This window comes from Armigeres subalbatus, chromosome 3 (assembly GCF_024139115.2).
Source record: "Armigeres subalbatus isolate Guangzhou_Male chromosome 3, GZ_Asu_2, whole genome shotgun sequence".
NCBI classification, from domain to species: domain Eukaryota; kingdom Metazoa; phylum Arthropoda; class Insecta; order Diptera; family Culicidae; genus Armigeres; species Armigeres subalbatus.
The window spans coordinates 120,323,123-120,347,498 of record NC_085141.1 but is presented as its reverse complement, the minus strand read 5'-3'; the positions used below and the strand labels follow the sequence as shown (position 1 = coordinate 120,347,498).

Sequence of the window (24,376 nt, the reverse complement as noted above, 5' to 3'; positions counted from 1 at the left end):
TATTTTTCAATCTTTCGAATTAGAGGCTCGTACTTTATACAAAGTTGTAGAGAATTTTTGTGTAAGCAATTTTGCTTAAAAATATGAATTTATCTCACATAGGCAATGTTTTATAACAAAATTACTAAATTAGATAGGGTGGACCAAAAAACAGGTTCGGCTTCTACATTTTTTAATTCAAATTGTTTTCAAAAATTGTTTAAGCATAACTTTACGGACTTGTGAATGCGAATTGCTTTTAGATTGGATTGCGGATTGCGTTGAGACTCAGAAGCGGTCATTTTCAATATAGGTTTGATATTTTTGTTGACTTTTTCTGAACAAGCATTTCTATTTAACAATTGCATCGAGTTCGTAATGCCCGTCAATAGTTCTCAACAAAAATTAGTGAGAGGAAAAAGTTATGAAAAAGTTAAATTTAAAATTTTACCAGGTCAAAGGTTCATCCCATAAAGTAAATAATTCCCTTTAGGGTAATGAATGATTATGGTTATAAAACAAAGCCACAAATCGCCCAATTTGGAAGCCAGGTGCATTTTCCCGTAATTTTTCAAGAGTACGAGTTTTGTCAATTATAACGCGCGTAGGGATAGAAAAATGATAGTTCGTATGCTCAATTAGGCTGAACAATCGACTTAGGGGTCGTTCAAAAATGATGTCACAGGTTTTAGGGGGAGGGGTCTAAGATTTTGAAAAATTTCAGAAGTACTGTTCTAGTTTGGATTGAGTTATCGGTAAAGTGAATCTTTACTGACTGAAGCCAAAAGTCAGTAAATGCGAAATTTGTCAGAAATTTGTCCCACGCATTTTGCATTACCGTGTGGGACCGAAATCCGTACAGCACCGAAATCCGTCCACCTCATGAGATATCAATAAATTAAGGGGGATTAAAGATAATTAATTTAGAAATAATTTATCTTATCCTGTTCAGATACTTGACAGTAAGCTTTCAGGTCATAGAAATGTAACGAAGGCTTTAAAATTAAAACAACAAAAATTAAAAACAAATCATCACCCACCAAACGCGGAGTTTCTGCCGCCATTTTGTTTTCGGGTAGAGCATAATTGTAACTGTGTTTTAATTGCTAATGGCAAATCATTACATAAGATAAGCGGAATACAAATCGAAGGGATCGCTTCTCAAGGTGCGTATTGAACGATTTACAGTGGTAGTTTAGTCAATCGAACTGCTTCAATTTAAATATTTAGTTGAAAATTAGCTGTACGGATTTTGATCCTTTGATTCGAAATCCGTCCACGGTGGACGGATTTCGAATCAGGAGTAATTAATTTTATTCATTATTTTATAATGTTTTTCGTAGTTTTTAATGTGTATATGTGAAACACTTCAAAAGTAGAAGCCTTATTTACAATCGATTCATATTTTCTAATGACTTTTTCATATAAGGTGCTTAAGTGTACGGATTTCGATGCCTCACGGTATCACTCAGCCACTTCGTTTCGTTCTATATTTTGAAAGGAACATCTGCAGCATCAGCGTTTTATTAGGCAAAACCATTTGGATGCTCCCCGGAACGCAAACCAAGACGAGGATAAAAAAGCTGCTAGCGAGCTGATGCCAAGGCTGAGGACGTTTCTTGAATAACTTGCTTATGAAATAAGAGAGAAAGAACTGGTGTTCCCGAAAGTCCAGGCAAACGTTGCGATATGTTGTTAACCTTCCAGCTTCCAGACAGGAAAATTGGGATGAGCATGTCTCATGCAAAAATTCCCAGCCATCAAAGCTTAATCAACACCCCGCCAAATCTCTTGGGCAGCGTCAGAATCACGATTGGTTTAAATTGAAAGCATTTCAAAGATTAATCCGAAACGTTCTTGCATGCAAGCATACTAATTTGAAGCTCAAATGCGTCCACTGGCTCTTTTATTAAAGATAATGATCAATAGTTTGAATGAGTTTGAAATAAAACATATAAATTGAGGGCGTTAGAAGCAGAGGGGTGTCATTTTGGTCAAAATTGAGTTGACTACAGCAAAAAATCCTTTGGATCTCGAGCTTTGCGGCAATATGTTGATATAGGTTGTATAATGTTTATAAAAAAATGTTTTTTTTTTTAATTTCCATACAATTTGTATGAAGCGAAAAAATATTGAAAAACTTTGCAAACATTTTTCTCAAAATCAACTTGTTGTCACTTACACCCCTTTGCGTTTGACCCCCTCAATTATTTTGATTTATAGACACATTAAAAAGCAAATTTACTGAAGATTTCGGTAAACCACAAAAAAACAAATAAATTATCGAAAAAGACAGCAATAAAATTTGATGACTAAATAAGTATTTCTTGACATTTCAAGCGTTTCGCAAAAATGTAAAAATGTTTTTACCGAGTGAAGTCAGCTGTTCAAAAACTCAGTAAAATTCTACCGACTTCGGTAATTGAAACTAACTGTAATGTAAACTAACTGTAATGAAAACTAACTATAATATAAACTAACTGTATGCATACTTTTATTCATTTGGATACCTCAATTGTATAATCACCTTAAGTTGCAAAAACACGAAGTGATTTGATCAACCGGTTAAATCAATAAAATATGATTATTAAGCGCTTATACGAAAGTTCTATTCTTTCGCTCATCGATGGAAACAATTAATTTATTACTATAGGTATTATAATTTATGTGCCATAAAGACCTCCCAACTGGAAAATGTGCTTAACTGTTCCGTAATATGAGTCATAACGGTATTACTTAGCTAACATATCGCAAAAAAGATCTCTAACTCTTACCAGCTCTGTAAATAAGAAAATCTTAAATGAGGGTCAAAATTACCAGATCCTCCCCTCAAGCCAAAGCAACAATTGACGAATTTCGCGCCAACCTTTCTATGGGGCTGGCAGGACCACCTCAGAAACTTGGTGGGCATCAAGATATGGAGATACCTATATCTGGCGCTGTAGGCGCATGAAAAAAGTTTTTGTTAGAAAAAATTTTTTTTTCCTTAAATATGTCACAGGAACATTATTCGCAGGAAAGTTAGATAATTGAAATACCTATCTGCAGAAAAAATTTCATCGATTTCTGAGATGAGGTTTTTTCGAAATATCGATTTTAATTTCTAAAACTATTTTTTTTTTCAGTGTAGAAATCGGATTTTTATTTTTTGGATATTTTTCCAAAAAGCTTCTGGGAATTTCACGACAGTCCGCCATACAACACTTTTGTGTAAGTCTTGTCATTTTAGAGTTACATCGATTTTTTAAAAAAATCAATGAAAACAAATTAGGCCCTCATCAAATGTTAATCTTGACAATTTTCGAAAAACTAAGTATTAGTAAACTAAGTAAACTAAGTTAGAAATACCATATCTTTATGCCCACCAAGTTTTATTCGATTCTGAGATGGTGCTGCCAACCGCTGGTCGAGTTGGCGCGAAATCCGTCAATTCATCATTTATTACATAAAAATACCTTCGACATCTCTCCAAAAATCCTGTGATAATTCCTCATCAATGGTCAGTTTTGAATACCCTAACCTACCCTATAGGCTGGTCCTGTCATGTCAGACATGCGAGGGACGAGCATCTCTGCCCCTCAACTGGTGCTGCTCATTGGCATAATTATTATGGCGCTAACACACTAAGTACCGACACCACCCAACCCGTTCAATTGATAATGACGACGGTGGCCCCGAGGCCGGTTGATGCGAGCAATGACGTTTTTCCACTGCACCGGGGCGGCGGCGGCGGCGACCGGTTCCATCGGTTTTGAAAACCGATATAACTGCACGCGGGGTTCGATCAGCAACAACCGATGTGGTTACCAAAGGGCCAACCACCAACCACCAATGAGGCTAATTATGAGTGGGAGGTTGCCGATGTGCAATTGAACACGTTTTTAGTACGAGGGGGCGAAACGATGCTGCCATGGAATTTGCAATCGATGGGAAAATTCCATCAAAGGTTTGAATGGCGGTTCAAGGATTTAAATCCGGTGCCAATAATTACGATTTTTTTCGTTAAGCACGTGTCAATGAATTGATTTTTTTAGGTGATTAGTCCGCTGTGAAATGGAACAATCATATTTTATATGAATTTTGGTACTTTACACTAAATGCATGTTATGGATTACGCCGAGAAAAAACTAGGTTTGTGATATTTTTAAAGGCTTTATGTTAGAATACGTTAGTTTCTTACATATTTGTTCGTTTATATGCTTATATCTTATGAGTCTCCAGTAGGCCTTCTGAGGAAAGGCGGAGGATTGCCAATGCTGACAGAGATGGGAAGTTTGATTTTCGGCCCGGTCTAGGATGTTTTCTATTGGGAAACATTCTCGACTCCCTGGACATAGTGTATCCATTGTACTTGCCACACAAGATACATACTCATTACTCATGCAATGACCAGCATAGAAAAGCTTTCAATGAATCACTGAGGATATGCTAATAGAATACTAAGTTGAAAAGCAGTCAAATTTCTAGTTGGAATGTAGAACAATAGAAGAAAATGATGAAGAAGAAGAACATCGAATTACAGAAGGTATTGGAAATCATTAAGAAATGTTAATTAATGACTGCATCGAATTACTTTCACCTGCAATCGGCAGTTCCATCTATGTTTTGGAACAGTGCTTTCGCAATAGATAAATGTTCACTTTCCATTTTTCCATCGTTGTTCATGTTTATTGTGATAGCGAATTGCACCAAACTTACCACCCGGTCCCAGTATCACTCCTACATTTATAAATCACGAAACGAAATAACGTTGTCATTTACCTGTAACGAGAGAGGGAGAGAATGAAAGTTGCATTAATAAATAGCATCTGCTGCAGACTCGACGGAAAACAATTATATACAGCAATAAATCACGCATTTACGACTAATCGGTCAATTACTTTAGCTACTACTGGATAAACACGCATTGGTGCATCACCGCATGCCACAATGTCCAAGAGGGGATATAGCTTTCTGCGTACGCAACAAAACCTACCTCAATCACGATGTCAGTCGCATTAATGGGACCAATGACTGAACAATACAGCGACTGGAATATAATGCATAGCATTCTTGATACAATTGCAGTTCACGAATATGGACTTAACGGTAGTGGGGTAGTGATACACGCCATGACAATATCGCTTAATTTATGTTCATGTTGGTGTAATCTCTCTAATATTATAAGATAATCAAAACGATGAAACGTAATATTTTTTTTCTGAATCCATATAATTACGATTGGGCACTAAGTGTGAATCCAGATTAATTGATCTTTTCTTTAGTTTTCGGCATGGTGATAACAATTTCTTTCATATAAGTTCAATTTGTTATGAACTAAAAATGTCACTTATAATAACAAAGCTCAAAAAATAAGGCGGCTGCAAGAGTAAAAGGTATTTGTGCAACTAGCTGCACAAAGATGATTTTTCAGCACAAGTTGTACGGCAAGCCTCGATGGATAAATACTATGGGTTCTGAAAAAATGTGTTTTAAAACAAGTTGTACACACATTTTTCTTGACATTTACGAAAATGGTCTAAAATGGTCCAGTACTTCACATGATTGTTTTTGCCAAGAAATCAAGCTGATGCATAATAGGATAAGATGGTATAATGCGCACCACCTGACCAAAACGCTCCTGTTTGATTTCTATAAAACTTTAACTATCTAAGGGTCAAAATGAGTTGGTATCTTTAAATATTTGTAAAACTATCATACTATGTGAATGTGGAAGTATTTTTGTATTACATAATGAAAATAATAGCAAAATACAAAAAGTTACAGTTTTGATGTTACTTACAATGTTTGTTTGCTCAACATACTGGAGCGACGCTAGCATCCCGGGCAGAAGCTATTAACAGAATAACAAAACATGATATGGACTTGATTGATATAAGAGATAAAAGAACAGGCCACAATATCAAAATTTTGCACCGAAATATCATTTAAATATCAAGATATGCTATGGCTAAGAACAACCTAATGGCACTTGATATCGATCACTTATTACAAATAACATATCTTGATATCCTCATGATATTTTAGTGCAAAATATTGATATTGTCGCCTGATATTTTATCTCTTATATCAATCATTTCCATATCTCATTTTGCTATCTTATAAACATTTGATATTATTGAGTTATTTTCCTCTACTCGGGATGCTGTCCGCGACTTTTATAATAACTTTTTTATAACTTTTCTCAGTTAACCGCTATGATATAAAATTGATTCCATCTTTAAAAATGTAACGTTCTTTGAAAATATGTTTCACTGATCAAAACGCCCCAGGTTAGGCAGGATGATATGCGCTTACCAAGTGGACACAAGCGCGGCCAACCCAGCAGCAGTTGCTTCTAAATTACTTAATTATTAAATTATTAAATGAACTTTCGTTAGTTTTTTTTAATGTCAAGTACAAAGGGGTTTGTAACCTTTTTATTATGGGGTAGATCACGGTATACAGAAAACAAGGTAGGCTCGTTAGAAAAATGACACTTCGAATGTGACGCATATTTTATCGCCACATGTTGGAGTACAAAAGTAAGCATGCTGCGACCGTTTAGCATCGTCTCGGTCCAGCTTGTGCAAAGATAGCAGTGACGTCACATCCCTAGTAGCCCAGATTGATTTGGTTGCCGCAACTCCAATGTGACTAGATTTGGTCGCATATGAGTCACAGTGACTGATATATGACAAGTGTGCTACTCGGGATGTTTACATTCAAACTGAATGTTTACATACGTAATGAGCCTGTCTTGTTTTTTGTATGCCGTGGGGTAGATAAAATACCGTCAACTGGGGGGAAGATGATCATTTTTAAGACAAAACATGCAATAACAATGTGTGTTCACATTTTAAATCGAAACAAATATTTTCAAAACATGCACACTAACTTTTTCTATTTCGAGCTCGGCAAAATTGGGCACCGCTGTAGCTCAGTAAATTTCAAAACTGAACTTCGGCAGAAAATTTCGTTTATTACTGATTCTCAGCAAATTATTTGCTGTATCTCGGCAACCGAAACGTCACTTTTACTAAGATCTCGGCAAAAAATATGTTTGCTGAAACTCGGCGGTGCCCACCTCGGGAAAATAAACAAAAAATGCTGAGATTTCGGCAAAAAAAAGTTAAGTGTGTGTACTGCTATACGTTGCAATAATCAACAACTTTAGTTTTCTGAAATGCGTTCGCATTTATTAAAATAAATTAAATTATCACACATTTTTTGAGTAATCTGGTTTGGGGTGAAGTTGATCAAGACAGCTCTACTAAAATCATTATGACCTAGTAGTCAAAATACACTAGGTTATTTGTATGAATGTTAAATTTACTACGTAAAGAAGTCGACAAAGTTAATATTTGAAACGAAAATAGCGTAATTTATGACTATCTCTCTCTTTCTTCCACAAAAATCATGATTATAATCGAAAGACTCGGATTTCTACCTAGCGGTAACATTACTTGAACGGAGAATATTGTTGATTACCGTTTCATAAAAAAATTTGGCACTTTTGACTGACACATCAAATGATCATCTTCACCACAATGATCATTTTCACCCCAGTTGACGGTACTAATAAAAAGCTATGGAGCGCCTTTGGTATAGGTGGGGTGTTTTGCCCAGCAACTCGTTGAAATCCATTTTTTCACGGCTTTTCAAAAAAAGCTTTATTACGTGTTCTCTGTAACATTTTTATATGACTACTCACAGGCCAAGCATTTGCGACTTTTTGGACTACCAAATAACACAAATTTTGAATAAATTGCGTTGCAAAAAGAGAATGGAGAGATGTGATCGTGGCATATTGTTGATTCGGTGTTATCTGTTTAGATGTGAGCTAAATAAAGGAAATTTTGATTGAAATTAATCACTTTTCTTCGATGAGATTTGCACTCACAATCCTCAGTATGCTAGGCTGGTGCTTTAGCGAACAAACTGAGCTACGAAAGACCTCCACCGACCTCCGCAACAATTTAATTACACATACACATCGGTTGTGCAATAATATTTATTGGTGACTTGCAGCTACGCACGTTATTTTTCGGCAAATGCACTGATCAAGTAGATGTTATGTACCTAAGCATCTAGCCAGTCGGTCGTTAAGCTCGGACCCAACTACATTGAGCACATCTTGCAAAAATACAATTTCTAATATATACTGAAAAATATCGACAATACAAAGTGTCCTCTTTATAAACTGAACAGTCCTGGCAACTGCCATGATCATGAGGTTTTCAAGGGGTCAAACGAAATTGTATCTGATTCCTTGACTTTGATTGACTGTAGACCAGATTTAGACGTTTCGATGGGGTTTGAGTCAGTTACATTAACACCTCAGCGTGTCGATCAGTGCGCAGCAAGCCCAGCAAGCCACGACACGGCCTCTTCTGGTCAGACCTCCATGGCGTGCACGCACACACGCCCACGGAGAGCTGCTGTCATAACATTTCACATTTTGGCGATCCTGCCAGGTTATTTGTTGGATCCTGACGCTAATTTCAAAAGGTCAGTTTAATTCAATTTGTTAATGTGTTAAAATATTTGATGATCAAAAAACACAAGGCAAGGGATTTGTATTGCTACAAAGCGCGTCTGGGAGAACGCTGCAAAATGGATTGTGGTTTGGAAAATCACAAAGCGCGTCTGGAAGACCGCTGGAAAATGGATTGTGGTTTGGAAAATCACAAAGCGCGTCTGAAAGACCGCTGAAAAATGGATTGTGGTTTGGAAAATCACAAAGCGCGTCTGAAAGACTGCTGAAAAATGGATTGTGGTTTGGAAAATCACAAAGCGCGTCTGGAAGACCGCTTTAAAATGGATTGTGATTTGAAAATCACTAAGCGCGATAATCCGGTGGAAAATGGTTTGTGGTTTGCAATACCACAAGGCGCTTCTGGGAGACTGCCGAGAAAAGGGTTGACAATCAAGAAAAAGGAAGCTTGGATGATTAATCCGATTTTTTAAAATTAGGGACAAGCCTGGGATTGGATGACCTCCTGTTTATGAAGCAGAAGCAGTAGTCACTTGACCAACGAGTTCGTCAAATACTTGGGCCTAGACCTGTGCGCCGCCGCGCCACGCCGCCGACGCCGGTCAAGGTGGCCGGTCAGGTGGCCTGGAGCTGGAGCACGATGGGGCACGTGACCCACCAAATTAAACATTTCCTTCACTCTTCCTTGTTATTGCTAGAATAGTTCTGAAATATATATATATATATTTTCGATTTATTTCGATAAACAGTTCCCAAAGAAGTTTCTTGTTTTTTTTAATCTTGCGTTTATTTGGAAGGCTCAATTGCCATTTGGCGTTACGGAGACGGATTTTTCTGTACAACTCATTTCTGCTAATCTTCTTAGAACTAGAGTGAGTTTGGGTAACCGACGTACACACGGCTGACTCGAGGTTAGGGATTACAAATATTATTTCTTGGTTTTCTTGAAATAATCTCCAGGAAGTCCTGGAGGAAGTTCTGAAGGAATATCTGAAGAAAATTCTGAAAGCCTTGAAGAATTTCTGGATTTATCTCCGTTGTATTTGAAGGTATCTCTGGAGAAAATCCTGAAGGAATTCTTGGAGGAATGTCCAAAGAAATTCCTTAAGAAACTTAAGAATGTCGGTAATTCCTTTAGGAGGTCCTTGGGAAATTGCTCTAGGAATTCGTACGGATATATCTGAAAATTCGTCCTAGAGTTTTAGAAGGAAATGGCGTTTTAAATTCCGAAAGAATTACTAGATTAATTTCCGAGGGAATGGAATACCTGGAAAAATTCCAGTGGAATTGTTGAAATAATGTCCAAAGGAATTTTGTAGAAATTTTTAAAAGTATGCTTGTATGTTATGTTGTTATCCATCACCCTGGCTTGAGTCTTGCTCTGTATGCGGCTCCACCCAATAGTACAATCGAATTTAATTACCATTCTGCTTTCAATGCACTTCTGTGTGAAGGGCAAAAAACGGAGGTGGCGGACTCGTAAACAGAGACACTTACGCGAAACCCACAAGATAGAAAGAATATCCTTTCAGCAATGTAATCAGACTAATAAATAGATTCGCAATCCTTTTTGTGCTTTCCGAAGAATGGCTTCTTTGAGGGTCACGTCGAATCCATTATAACTGTGGGGAAGTGTTCCCATCTACATAAGTAGAAATTATTAAAAGTATTCCAAAAAAGAATTTCTAAAGGAATTCCTGATGGAATGGTCAGAATGAATCTTATAAGAATTTTTGACGGAATTTCCAGAAGAATTCCTTAAGAAATTTCTTAAGGTCCTAAGAAGTTCCGAAGCAATTCGTGAGGGGAATTTCAAAGAAAAGCCTGGTTTCATTTGTGGAGATTTTTTTAAAGGACTTCCTGAAGAAATTCTCGATCGGATTCCTGACGGAGTTTTTGAAGGTATTTTAGAATGAGTTTCTTGATGACTTACCGAATTAATTCCTGAATATTTTTCCTAGGGAACTATTTAAGGTATTTATGAAAAAAAAAATCTGTAGAAATTTTCGAAGGAACTCGTGCAGTAAATTCCCAAAGAATTCTTGAGAATACTAAATATCTGGATATTTCGGGAGTTTTTCTTGGCATGTAGTCTTGGTTTTAGAGCCAAAACTGAGTTTGTTTTAGTACTTCCCGGATTTTCGAAGACATTCCTGGAGAAATATGAGAATTTCTGTGTAAATACTAATAGCAATTTGTTCGGAAAATTCATTAAACATTTCTTCGTAAATTACTTTCAGAATTCTTTCGGATATTCCTTCACAAATTCATTTAATTTTTTTTATTCTTTATTATAGAGTTGATGTGATGCTTTCGCCTGTGTGCTCAATTTTGTTTGACTATTATCGGCTCTTTCAGTGATATAAAGCAGTTCAATCAAAGGTAATTGCCTATTTCCGGGGATTAAACCACCCGACTTGGACGTTAATTTACAATGTTATGAAAACTCATATGTGAATATGTACGTTATGTGGAAGATATTGATTTGGAAAATGTATTGGAGGTAACCACTTTCCCTTCGATGGGACTCGAACCCATGACCCTACAGTAGGGTCATGGGTTCGAGTCCCATCGAAGGGAAAGTGGTTACCTCCAATACATTTTCCAAATCAATATCTTCCACATAACGTACATATTCAGATATGAGTTTTCATAACATTGTAGATATAAAGCAGCTAAAACGTTGATGCGTCTATTTTCCGACGTTTCGGTGTATATTTCACCTTCTTCAAGGACTTAAAGGCTACTTTTTGTTGTATATGTGTGTGTCCTGTATGAAATAACGTTGTCAATTAAACAGATAGATACGACGTCACTAGTGCGCGGGCGATAAATTCACAGAAGTTTTTATCGAAAGTGTAGGTGGGAAATAGCTTGTTCAACATCAATAAACATTTCAGAAGCTACAGTGAAGTGCAAAAAAATAGACGTGTGAACGCCATTGTTAATTGACAACGTTATGTCATACAAATAGAGGTAGTTAACTATAGAGGACGGTTGTCGCGGAGGTTTCCTTTCTCGTTCCCAAACATGTTGGGTACATATCTGTCAAAACGTACTGAGTTTTTCTTTGTTGACATTTAGCACCCTTTCACCACTAGCAAAAAATGTTTTGCCAGTGACGACAGCGACAGTCTTCCTCTATAGTTTATTAGCTCTATTGTCATACAGGGCACAAACAAGCGGGCTTGGTTGTCATATGGCTACTGCTTCTGCCTCATACGCAGGAGGTCGTGGGTTCAATCCCAGGTCCGTTCCATTCTCCTACTTTGTATCTTTCTCTATATTTCTCATGTTCTAGCAATCGCTAGAACTGGAAATGGACTTCCATACCGTTTCCATTACTATTCCTATACGTTCAACTTGAGTATTCTAACAGTAATCTGCTGGAATTGGAAATGAACTAATAACGTTTCCTACATCCAATTAGAAATTCCATCAGTTGCTTTCTCCTATCTATCACATTGGCAGCTCGTTAACCAAGACGGACCTCTGCCTCCGAACCTAACCCAAAAATTCCAACAAATTCCGCATGAACTCGTGGCAAGTGCAGAGGTATATTCGGCTTGCAGTGGGCGAGTGATTGCATCATCATTTCCTTTCCTTTACCTTTCCTACATTGACTTGCATTCTGACGTGGCAGGCGCCAGTATGACCTAACAAATGAGATCACCAGTACTTGTACATTGAAGATGTGTGCTAGTCCCAAGCAAACATCTGTTGGTTCCCTGTGCAAGAACAGCTGATCTGGTCATAATGGAGTAGCAACTACGAGCAGTCAATCAAGCTCAAGCTCAAGCTCAAGCTCTATTGTCATACAGGGCACAAACATACCCAACATAACCTCTAAATCGCTGAAGAAATTGAAATATACACCAAAATGTCGGAAAATAGACGCAACAACGCTGCTTAAGACATAAGACATAAAGAGCCGATAATAGTCAAACAAAATTTATTATGGAGGTTGTCAGCCCTTGACTGGTTTACCTCTTTGAAATTCATTGAAAAATTCTGTTAGAAAAACTTTTCAGGTTCTCTTTCGGTTATTCCTTCAAGAATTGAGGAATTCCTCCAAGAGGTAATTTTTTTCAGTAATACCTCCAGGAGGTCCTTAGGAAATACCTTCAATAAACCATACAAAATTGATACTGGAATAATTCCGGAAAGAATCCTAATTTGGAGGAATTTTCGAAGAAATTTCCTAGTGTATTTGAGTGTTCAACTTATTTTCAATTAAAAAAAAAAACACTTAAACAACGGTTCAGAAAATCAAAGGTATTTACAAACGAAATTTTCGAAGATTTCTCAAAAGAATTTCTGAAGATATTCCCGAAAGAATTCTTAAAGGAATTTTAAAAGAAATTTTTGAAGTTCTACCGGAATTCCTGGAAGAGTTGCTAAAGGAATTTCCGGAGGAATGTCCGAAAGAATTTCTATAGGAAATTCAGAAAGAATTCCTGGAGAAAGTTTTTAATAAATTCCAGAGGGAAATTTCGAAAGGATACCAAAAATATCTTCTTAGAGTTTCCGAAGAAATTCTTTAAGGAATTACTGGAAGAATTTCTATTAGAAATTTCTTAAAATAAATTCTTTAAGGAATTAAAAAAAACTAAATCAAATTCCGAAGGATTTCTCCTAAAGGGATTTCCGGATATATTCCTATAACAGTGTCCGTAGGTATTCCGATGGAAATTCATGAAGGATTTCCTATGAGTATTTTCTAAAAGATTCTTAAAGGAATTCCCAAAGGAATTCCTAAAAAAGTTTTCGAATGAATTTCCAAAGAAATTCTTAAAAGACTGTGTAAATGAATTTCCGAGGCAATCCCTAAAGCAATTTCCAATGAAATTCCTGAAGGAACTTTTGGAGAAATTTCGGAGAAATTTTGGAAAGAATTTCCGAAGCAATATTCAAATAAATTTTTAAGGGAATTCTTGGAGAAAGTTCTGAAAGAATGGATAGGGTAATTCTAAATCAGTTTTCCGAATTTCTTTTTCGAATTTTCTGAGAAATATCTTAAGGAATTTCCAAACGAATTTCTGGATTTATATCTGAAGTACTTTCATGCCGTAATCTGAAAAAGTGACGTATACGCCATTTTCCAAAAATGGTGTTAACGAGTACTACTCATCGAGCTCTTTAACCGAAAAATGGAAAACATGCATGTTGTAAAATGGCTGTTACGTCACTTTTCCAGATTACGGCAGTTTCCAGTGAACTTATGTGCTGTGATGCGGCAATATCCTAGTGGAGGATGTAATGTAAACTTTTGCTGTGGAGATACAAGCTATAGCTATTAGCATGTTCACCATATCAGTCTGTCTGTAGCTAGCAATTGTACAAAAACCCTAAAATTCAATAACACCATGATAGGCCTTGCTGCGTGATTTTTTTCTCAGCTTAAAATTATTCACGCCGATTCACGCCGCCGCCGCCGCCGAACATTGCTGACGGCGTGACGTTGCCGCCGCCGGTGTAAAAATGGCCTTACGCCGCCGCCGTTCACAAATACTTCGGCGCACAGGTCTACTTGGGCCTAATTTTAGTTTGAATACAAAGTTCGCCGTCACGAATTTTCGCATTAGGTACCCCTCAGACTCGATCAAGGTACCCTCTGGGATACAGGAATTCAAGGATAAAACATATGTTTAGGTATTTCTGAATAAAATATTTTCGATAATATTTGTTCTAATGGACACTTATACAGCGATTTAACAGAGAGACATCAACCAAAATTCCTGAAGAATATTCTGGATAGATTCTTTATGCAATTTTCTAAAGAGCGTACCGTGCGGGACCGAAATCCGTACAGCACCTAAATCCGTCCACCTCATGAGATATCAATATATTAAAGGGGGTTAAAGGTAATTAATGTAGAAATAATTTATATTGTCCTGTTCAGATACCTGGCAGTAAGCGTTTAGGGCATAGAAATGGGAAGAAGGCTTTGAAATTAAAATAACAAAAATCAAAAACAAATCGCCACCCACCAAACGCGGAGTTTTTGCCACCATTTTGTTTTCAAGTAGAGCATTACTGCACCAAAAGTAACTGTGTTTCATTGCTAATTGCGAACCATTACATAAGATAAGCGGAATACAAATCGAAGGGATCGCTTCTCAAGGTGCGTATTGAACTTTTTACAGTGGTAGTTTAGTCAATCAGACTGTTTCAATTTAAATATTTAGTTATGAAATAGCTGTACGGATTTTGATCCTTTGATTCGAAATCCGTCCACGGTGGACGGGTTTCGAGTCAGGAGTAATTGATTTAATTCATTATTTTATCATGTTTTTCGTAGTTTTTAATGAGTAAATGTGAACCACTTGTTGTGTTCTATTAGCATTTCCGCAGTTATTAACTAAAAGCTATTTTGTGAGCCAGCCTAAGACTGCAAGTCTCTACAATAAAGACAATAGTTTATCTATCTATATAAATAAAAATTGGTTCAGGTTCCCTCCTTGATGATTTATCTCACGAACGGGTTAACCGATTTGCAAAACTTTCTCCCAAAACGATTCGTCTTGGGATCTGTAAGGTTTGTATGTACATACAACTAGTTGGTTAATTTAACGGGGAAAGGTAGAAAATCAGTAGAATACAACTTTGGGTCAGTGGTTGAGGGAAACAAAACAATAGCACAAAAATTGATCTAGAGTTTGGTGCTAAAAATAGTTCAGGATTTGACATTTGCATCACAAACACCCAGGCAAAGCTGGCTATTTTAACTAGTACCTAATAATTTTTTGTCCCCACCAATGCATAAGTATGTTAACATTAGAGTGGGGCATCAGGGTCATTTTTTCGAAACCATTCGGGGTCAAAAACAACTGAGCAAAAATTGGGCCCGATTGGATGCTTCCTCGCATCGCGCTTGAAGTTTGTACGGAAATTAGTATGGGAAAATGTTATTGTTTGCATTTTCACTTCTCGAGGATTCAGTTCATTGTAAACCAAGTGTAACCAAAAGGATACAGGAAAACTTTGCTGAAGAAGGTTCGTTGCTGAAACGTACGCAAAAGTAAGTTATAACGCTTCGAAGATTGATTTGAACAACCACATGCATTTTTTATTTTGCCAGCACTGATTGGCATCCCAAAACGATTCAGAAAAACATCGATCTCGCTTTATTACCCCAGTCAGGCCAGTATGTATCCTGTGTGGCAATGGATACACTCCCGAGTAATACAAGTCAGACCAATTTGTTTGCTACAACTCAAGTATGACTAGTTTTGGTCGTACATATGTCACATAAACTCATATATGACGGGGCTATGCCCAGGAGACCGAGTATTTTTCCCACCCGAAAACTCGCCATCTCCGGATTGCCATCATACGCTGTCTTGCCATCCTTTGCTATCTGAAGACCCAACAGTATTTTCTATAGAAGCTAATGAAACCTCGAAAATTCTTTCTAATGATGATCGAATTAGGTTCCATGCTAAATGAGTTATTATTTTAAAATTAAATTGTGGGATGGAATCTCCGAAAAATGTGCAATCTAACGTATTTTGAAAAATTCTCATCAACTCTATAAAATAAGATTTAAAAAACAAAGAGGCTTCACACGTGTACAGCAAGTTCATTGTTCTTACCAAGATGTTGCCCTTGAACAAGTAGGTCACAGGTTGACCATTTACGAATTCCGATACATTCGTGCTTTTATGTTGGACGAGAACATTGCACCAACTCGTTGGTTCTGATATGTACCAAGCCCTTCATTGATTCAAAGGAGTGCCTGAGTTAAGCCTTCATCGAACTAATTTAATCCGCCATTGAACCAACCAACAACAAGTAGATACAACAGCGAAACCATTTTCCGGGAACTGTTAACTATTCCATCCACCGCACTACTCTGGCCCGGCTGGATGCTCGGCATGCGATGACCAACTTTTACCTCGATCTTCCCGATCGCTCGCTGCCATGCCGGTTCGATTAACAGGGAGCGCCCGTACAGCGAGTGCATCTCGTGCCAAACTCGCTTGGACGTACTTAGATTGTACGAAGGTAGGCAAGCCTAGGTTCAGCAGGTTTTTGTCGAAAAAGTAGATCAATTGAACTAGCTCAAATCGATTTATGTGCCGTGCATCAGCCACCAACCAGCCAGCCATTCCAGCGCGTCTGTCGTGCTACCCGTGTTGTTGGTTGGTATGCATCTCGCAAAACATGGGATTGGGCTAGCAACATAAAATCGCACATCGACAGAATGCAGGTCAGAGCACCATCAGGAATGTTAATGATGATGCATCTCTGCACCAGCCAGCAGCAGAGCAACTTATAGGTAAGTTGGTAGGAGTTTAACTTCAAGTCTCCTTTCCCACCAGAAACGGGATGATCTGGATCCATCCGAGTGAGTGAGCAAGGTGAGTTTTGCTAATGGAAAAGCATACACCGATTCGATTTAGATAAAACAATGGTTTGGCAACGAGCAACGAAAACTTTAACCTCCACTTGAAGATAAGCAGCCAAGCATTAAATGGACTACACTGTGAAAACCAAGTGCTAATTAACGCTTAATCGACAGGAAAAAAAATGTGAGGTTCGAGTTTTATCTTCCATGTCTAGTTCAGGAGGTTAATTTGGCCATAAGGGAAGTGGCTGTTCCGTTATGAGGGGCAGCGTGCGAGTAAATCATGTGTTAAACAAAAAAGCTACTTTCGGTATGTGCCAATTGCGGATTCCATTCAGTTAAATGTTGAACGCCAGCAATTAAAAGCAAGGCGGATAAAAAAAGACTGTTAGTTAGCCATTAAGATTAGGAGCATCGTGTATTGATGTACAAGTTGATAATAATTATGATCAGTTGCTAATGACTGTGGGTTACAAACAACCTGAATATGTTTGGATGATAGGACGATTCATTTTGCCACTTCCAGGGGCAGTTTCTTTGTCTGTTTCTTTGCAGCCCTAGGCTGGCTCATCTCTTAAAGGGCAGCTTTTGCATTCTTAATTCACGTAATTTTAATATAATGAAAGTTTATCACGGAGAGTTTTTTCATCAATCACAACTTTTTGAAAGTTAGGGGGACCGGGGCTGGTTGGCCGAAGGGGCAAGTTGGCCGAGTGGTTTTTGTGAAAAGGCGCATTATAGTGATTTTGTTGGGGTATAATGACGTCCATGTACGGATGTAATTTTAGGTATTTTTGTGTTTCAGTTTGCACAGAAGCACGTTTTTTGCTATTTTGGCGCTAGTGAATAAATTTATGTTATGGTAAAGTCACATTTGTAACACGAATCAATATTCATCCGATTTCCAAAAACGTGGGACGCTGGAAAGGGTAGTCAAAATGATATACATGTTTCCAGGGTAACCTCACTTTTGTGTTTGTAAATTGTGATTTTTCTCGAAAACATGAGGTACCTAGTCGGCCGAAATTGGTTTGGGCTGTTTGGTCTAGTAGATAATTTAGTAAATGCTAATCGACACCAATTTTGACCAATACGAGCATTGAAGAGGGGGGGGGGGGGGGGGGGGGCCCCGGGCCCCCCCAAATATTATGTAAAAAAAACAACCTTTTTTATACATTTCGGGGCCCCCACAACCTGTTGGCCCCGGGGCCCCGTCCGGCTAAATCCGGCCCTGCTCATGTTCATGCTCATGCTCAAACGTAAGTATACTCTGGCGGAGGAAAAGGAAGTAGCGAGGAGTAATAGAGTAGTAGAAGTAGTAGTAGTAGAAACAGATGTAAAAAGTTCACAAAAAATGTAAAAAAAACAAAAAAGTAAAGAGTTGAGATTTTTTAACGTACCTACCTTAATGTTACAAAATTATCAACACTACTTTTTTAACACTTCTAAACATTTTACTAATTCATTTCATGTGTTTCACTTATTTCAACAAACTCGTCCCATTTTTTCCGCGGCATTTGTTTGTTTATAACTTTTCCATTTGTTTTCATCGATGAGTGCAGATATTCCGAAAGCAAAACTCGGCCAAACAGCCTAAGTCTCCCCTATTCTAATTTGGAACAATTAGTTATACTTATACTGCCGTTAACCGCAAGTCGAGCACATGTTTATATGGCATCCATGATGTCATAAAAAGAAGCAAAACAAGCAAAACATATGTTTGAACTTTTTTAATGAGATTCGTTCTGAACTCACAAACTTTTCAGTATTCATAAAACATTCAACATTTTTGTTTTAGATTTTCTAGAATTGATTCCAATCAAGCAAACAAAAGGTGCACAGAACATTCCGTAGAGCTCCCAAAGGACAATTTCCATTTTTACTGTTGTTTCGTAACAACGCTTCCTGAAAAGGAGCGTTTCTAAAAACTATTCTAAATCGCTGTTTTCCTTGCGATAGATATTAACCTGGTTTACACAAAAAAAAAAATATGAAAAATAAACAGCGCGTAAAACTTAGCATGCGGAAATTTACGCTATTCTACGCTGAAATGGTTCTCTTCCTAACAAGATTGCTTAACCTTCCGGGACTCGCTTCATCCTGGACCGCTCACGCAGTCCCGCCTGTGTTGTGAACGAGAAGCGTGCTTTTTTCGAACCTGTTGTACTTTTTACAACGGCGCGAGTCCCCGAAGGTTAAAACGTTTATGCAATACTGACGATTCACGTCAAATATTGTATACATTAAGGCTATATCCCATGTGGAATTACGTTAATAATGGCGATCCATTTATCTGCATGATTTTTAGCGTAAATTTCAGTGGATTTTTCTATCTGTGTAGTCCAATATTTACATTTTTTAAAAATCACATGTAGATTAGATAGGGGAACAGACGGCTGTGGCAGGTTTTGTTCTATTATTGGCAGGGGGTTTTGGTCGACCGAATTTTATGAAATTTGGCCACAATATTCTTCGATATGCAAAGCATGTTTGGGCCAAATTTGAGCATAATCCGTCATAAAAAACCCCCCTGCCAATAATAGAACAAATCCTGCCAAAGCCGTCATTACCCCTATCTTTTAAATTAAAATCCCCATTTAAATCGTAGTATAATTTTTCGAAAAAGCTATAAATACAAGCAAATGTATTAAAAGTTTTTAGAAAGACCAAGAATCCTTATAAATTCCCTGAAATTCTATTGATTTTTTTTTCATCTTGATATTGATTCTCAATCAGCACCTATATATAAAACTTTATGTTTGCATATAAAACTCAATCTCAATATATGTTCCAGCATAACTTCTAATCCCATTGACCGATTTCAAAATAAAATTTGAAACACACATTCTTTATTTTAAGGAGACGACGAGATGAGATGATCTTAGGAAAAAGGGGAGGATATGGGGGAGGGATGTGGTGGCGCCTGCCTAGGATGTGGTGGGGTTTGACAGTGGGCCCTGTTAAACCTCTATAAAAAGCTGCATGTATCCGCAAGTAGGCTCCGCCAAAGCGACCGTGTGCCGCTCAAAGCGCACAAGCCCAAGTCCTGGTGTTAGGTGGGACGCTAAACAGCCCTGACACGACGGCCCTCCGGCGAGACAGGAGGTTTGCGCAGGCCCAATAAGCCGCCTAGAAAACCAATCATTACGAACAATATAAGAGACTCTTATATACCGCACAGACCACTTCGGCCTTAGTCTGAATAAATAAATAATAATAAATAAATGGGGGAGGGGTACTGTTTACTTATCGATCAACTCAGTGTAACTTCTGATCCCCTTGCCCGATTTTAACCAAATTTGAATAACACACATTCTTTATTTTAAGGAGACATGGATAGAAGTGCGATAATCATTGGAAAAGGGGGAGGGTGTAGGGGGTGTGGTTTTGTTTAGTTTTTAATCACCTCAGTGTAGCTACTGAATCCCTTTTCCGATTTCCACCAAATTTGGAAAACATATTCTCCGTCAAAGGAAGACAATATTAGACTGGGTGAAAGTGTCATAGAAAAAAGGGAGGGAAGGCATATTTATGAAACGAACAGTTTTATTTTACTTTTACCGCATGGGTCGGGCTAATTTGGAATACGTATTTCCGACCTGAAAAATGATTATAGAGAGGTTGGGAGGATCATTTGGAATACTGGAGGTTTTGGGTATTGTTTAGAATACAAACAATTCGGTATAACTTCTAAGCTCCTAAACCGATTTCCACCTATATTGAAATACATTTTCTCTAACTATAGCAGACGACTATAGATGGGATGGAATGTTCAAGGAGGAAGTATGTGTGTGGGTGGCGTAGAGTGCGATGTATGTTAAGCATAATGTACGTTAGTTCCCCATTGTTTAGCTCATCAAAGGTTTGTTGCAAATTAGTTGCATGCTCCACCGCAATTGTTTAATTTATAAATTAATTTTGTCACACACTAGTTTGGCTCCACACTCCCGTAAGTGAGTGTCGGCCCTGTCAGGCTCTCACGCGCGTTTGACAGTTCAAGCTCTATCTGGAATAAGGGCGAATGTCGCAAGAGAGAATTCTCTTCATCGACTTCCCCTCCTTTAAATAAAAGTGACAAGCAGCGGATTTCTTTGTGGTTTATCACCTCAGCACGAAATAATACAATGCGAACTTGCATTCTGAGGTGATAAACTGCACAGAAATCCTCTGCTTGTCACTTTTATTCAAAAGAGGGGAAGTCGACGAAGAGAATTCTCTCTTGCGACATTCGCCCTTTTACCAGATAGAGCTTGAGTTGTCTTACATACGCACAGTATACTCGCTTCATCCAGAGTGTATGTAATTAAGAGTGGCGACACTGTCAGAATTGGAACAAAATTCATCTATCATTCCCATACAAAATCGCGTTCCAAACGAGCAGGAGACCTGTCAAATGCGGCACATGTCGCCACTCTTAATTACATACACTCTGGCCTCATCCAATGATGAAATTTATTGACAGCGGTACAAGTGGGTTGCCAAAATCAACACCTGATTCCAAAAAAATCATAAATAGAGGTTACCGCTAGGAGGTAGAGAGAGAAAGCAAACGCAAGGTGTGAGTAAGTACTGTCAAACTTTGTGCTTCACGCGAAGTTTGATTTCCCGTTTACTACCCGGTATTTAAATATCAGCCCATTCACAAAAAAAAATCTTTTCGGTTGCGAACCCTCGAAGGGAGTAGTATTGTGCGGCGTGTGTCATAAAAGTATAATTAACAGGTTAGTAAAAACCACAGTGAAAGTGCTTAGTTTTTTTTTATTCTAACTGCGCCATTTTGTTATAAGTATCTCCTCATTAGGTATCGTTAAAAACATACATAAGGAAATTGTTGGGTTAGAAAGTGCAGAAAAAGGTAATGTTGGATTGCAAATGGAATCCATAGAATGTGCCATGCAACGTCACACAATAGGGTACTTAAGCCATGCGGCAGGTCCGATAGAGGCCCGCTTTTCTTTTATTCCTTTGGAACAGGTTCGGAATCCTTCCGCAGGAGATCGTGGCCCCCAGCAGTGCACTACCATCAGACAAATTTCCCTTGAGGTTCGACCGGAAAAAAACAAAGGCCCACATCAGCCCGGAAGCCGAGATTTCGTTCCACGGCTGTGAGTTCAACTAATGGGGAAATGATGGACAAAAATGTTATATTTTTTAATTTGTTGGTTTTCCAAGAACGGTCAAAATATATTTATTGTATCCACCAACTTGATCTTATGAAAGTACTTATTCCCAATGGAAAAGGTGAACGATTTTTTTACTGCCGTTTTTTGAGATATGGCAGTTATAAGATACAATATGCACAATGCAATGCGTTTACAATATGCAAATATGCATAAACGTGCACTGCCCACACGAAGGGAGACCTGACGACGAGAAAGAAGCGTTCTATGCACAGCTGGAGCAGACATACGATGGATGCCCACTGCTGGACGTCAAAATCGTCATCGGTGACATGAACGCACAGGTAGGAAGGGAGGAAAGGTATAGACCGGTCATCGGACCGGATAGTCTGCACACCGTATCGAATGACAAAGGCCAATGATGCATAAACTTCGCAGCCTCCCGCGGAATGGTAGTCCGAAGCACCTTCATTCCCCGCAAAAATATCCACAAGGCCACATGGAGATCACCTAACCACGAAACGGAAAATCAAATCGACCACGTTCTAATCGACGGTAAATTCTTCCCCGACATTACGAACGCCCGCACTTACCGCAGTGCGAATATTGAATCCGACCACTACCTCGTTGCAGTATGCCTGCGCTCAAAACTTTCGACGGTGTACAACACGCGTCGAAGTCGGACGCCGCGGCTTAACATTGGGCGGCTACAAGACGGTATACTAGCCCAAGAATACAAGCAGTAGCTGGAAGTGGCAGTTCCAACGGAAGAGCAGCTGGGTGCAGCGTCTCTTGAAGATGGCTGGAGAGATATTCGATCCGCCATTGGAAGCACCGCAACCGCTGCACTTGGCACGGTGCCCCCGGATCAGAGAAACGACTGGTATGACGGCGAATGTGAGCAGTTAGTGGAAGAGAAGAATGCTGCATGGGCGAGATTGCTGCAACACCGCACGAGGGCGAACGAGGCACGATATAAACAGGCGCGAAACAAACAAAACTTGATTTTCCGGAGGAAAAAGCGCCAGGAAGGAAGATCGAGACCGTGAAGAGACGGAGCAACTCTACCGCGCTAATAACACACGAAAGTTCTATGAGAAGTTAAACCGTTCACGTAAGGACCACGTGCACAGCCTGATATGTCCAAGGACATAAACGGGAACCTTCTTACGAACGAGCGTGAGGTGATCCAAAGGTGGCGGCAGCACTACGAAGAACACCTGAATGGCGATGTGGCAGACGAAGATGGCGGTATGGTGATGGACCTGGGAGAACGCGCGCAGGACATAATTTTACCGGCTCCGGATCTCCAGGAAATCCAGGAGAAGATTGGCCGGCTGAAGAACAACAAAGCCCCTGGGGTTGACCAACTACCAGGAGAGCTATTTAAACACGGTGGTGAGGCACTGGCTAGAGCGCTGCACTGGGTCATTACCAAGATTTGGGAGGAGGAAGTTTTGCCGCAGGAGTGGATGGAAGGTGTCGTGTGTCCCATCTACAAAAAGGGCGATAAGCTAGATTGTAGCAACTACCGCGCAATCACATTGCTGAACGCTGCCTACAAGGAACTCTCCCAAATTTTATGCCGCCGACTAGCACCAACTACAAGGGAGTTCGTGGGGCAGTACCAGGCGGGTTTTATGGGCGAACGCTCCACCACGCACCAGGTGTTCGCCATTCGCCAAGTACTGCAGAAATGCCGCGAATACAACGTGCCCACACATCATTTATTCATCGACTTCAAAGCCGCATATGATACAATCGATCGGGACCAGCTATGGCAGCTAATGCACGAACACGGATTTCCGGATAAACTGACACGGTTGATCAAAGCGACGATGGATCGGGTGCGTGACTCTTGGGAAAAACAATGATTTTTCAATAATTCCGAAATGCAATGTCCGATCGGGCCAATTTTCAATAACAAACAATGGGACCGCATTTCCCGTCGAATGCAACTTGTTGCGAGTAAATCGGTTAATGTTAAGTTCCAAAAAGTGTATCTACAAAATTTGTACACATACACACACATACATACACGGGGGCAGCAGGGATTTTGTCCAAGGGCTTGACGACCCCTCTCCAGTAATTGTCCCTTACCGCGTCATGCTGGGCTCTGGCGTGGTGGACCTCTTTTCCCGAGCAACTCGTGGGACCAAAATGGAAAACCAAGTCAATTCTTCAACTAGTGGTAGTAGTGTGGCAAGAGGTGGGTTGTTCAGGTCTCCGCCTAGGAGGCCAGAGGCAATAGTCGGCAGCTCAGTGCGCAGCGCCAGCGTGGGTCGCTCAACCTTCCTCTCGGCTAAAAAAACGCCGGTAGAGGTTATTGACGGCCCATGGCTTGTGGAGGCGATGAACCGCAAACGCGATGGGCTTTTGGCCTTCGAGGTGGCGACGGAACAGCTGAACGCCATCATCGACTTTGCGTCATCGAAGCATAATATCAGCAAG

At 39.2% G+C, this 24,376-nt stretch overlaps 2 protein-coding genes across 2 annotated transcripts in view; both read right to left on the bottom strand.

Moving 5' to 3' along the window:
* The window catches only part of LOC134223839 (uncharacterized), a 480,585-nt gene that overhangs the window by 62,381 nt on the left and 393,828 nt on the right, over positions 1–24,376 (bottom strand). The gene's annotated exons all lie outside the window — the stretch shown is intronic.
* Positions 12,188–24,376, bottom strand: part of LOC134223840 (uncharacterized) — a 532,543-nt gene continuing 520,354 nt past the window's right edge. Inside the window, exon 4 of the transcript XR_009982745.1 lies at positions 12,188–12,260. The gene's annotated coding sequence lies outside the window, so the exon portion shown is untranslated. The remainder of the gene's footprint in view (positions 12,261–24,376) is intronic.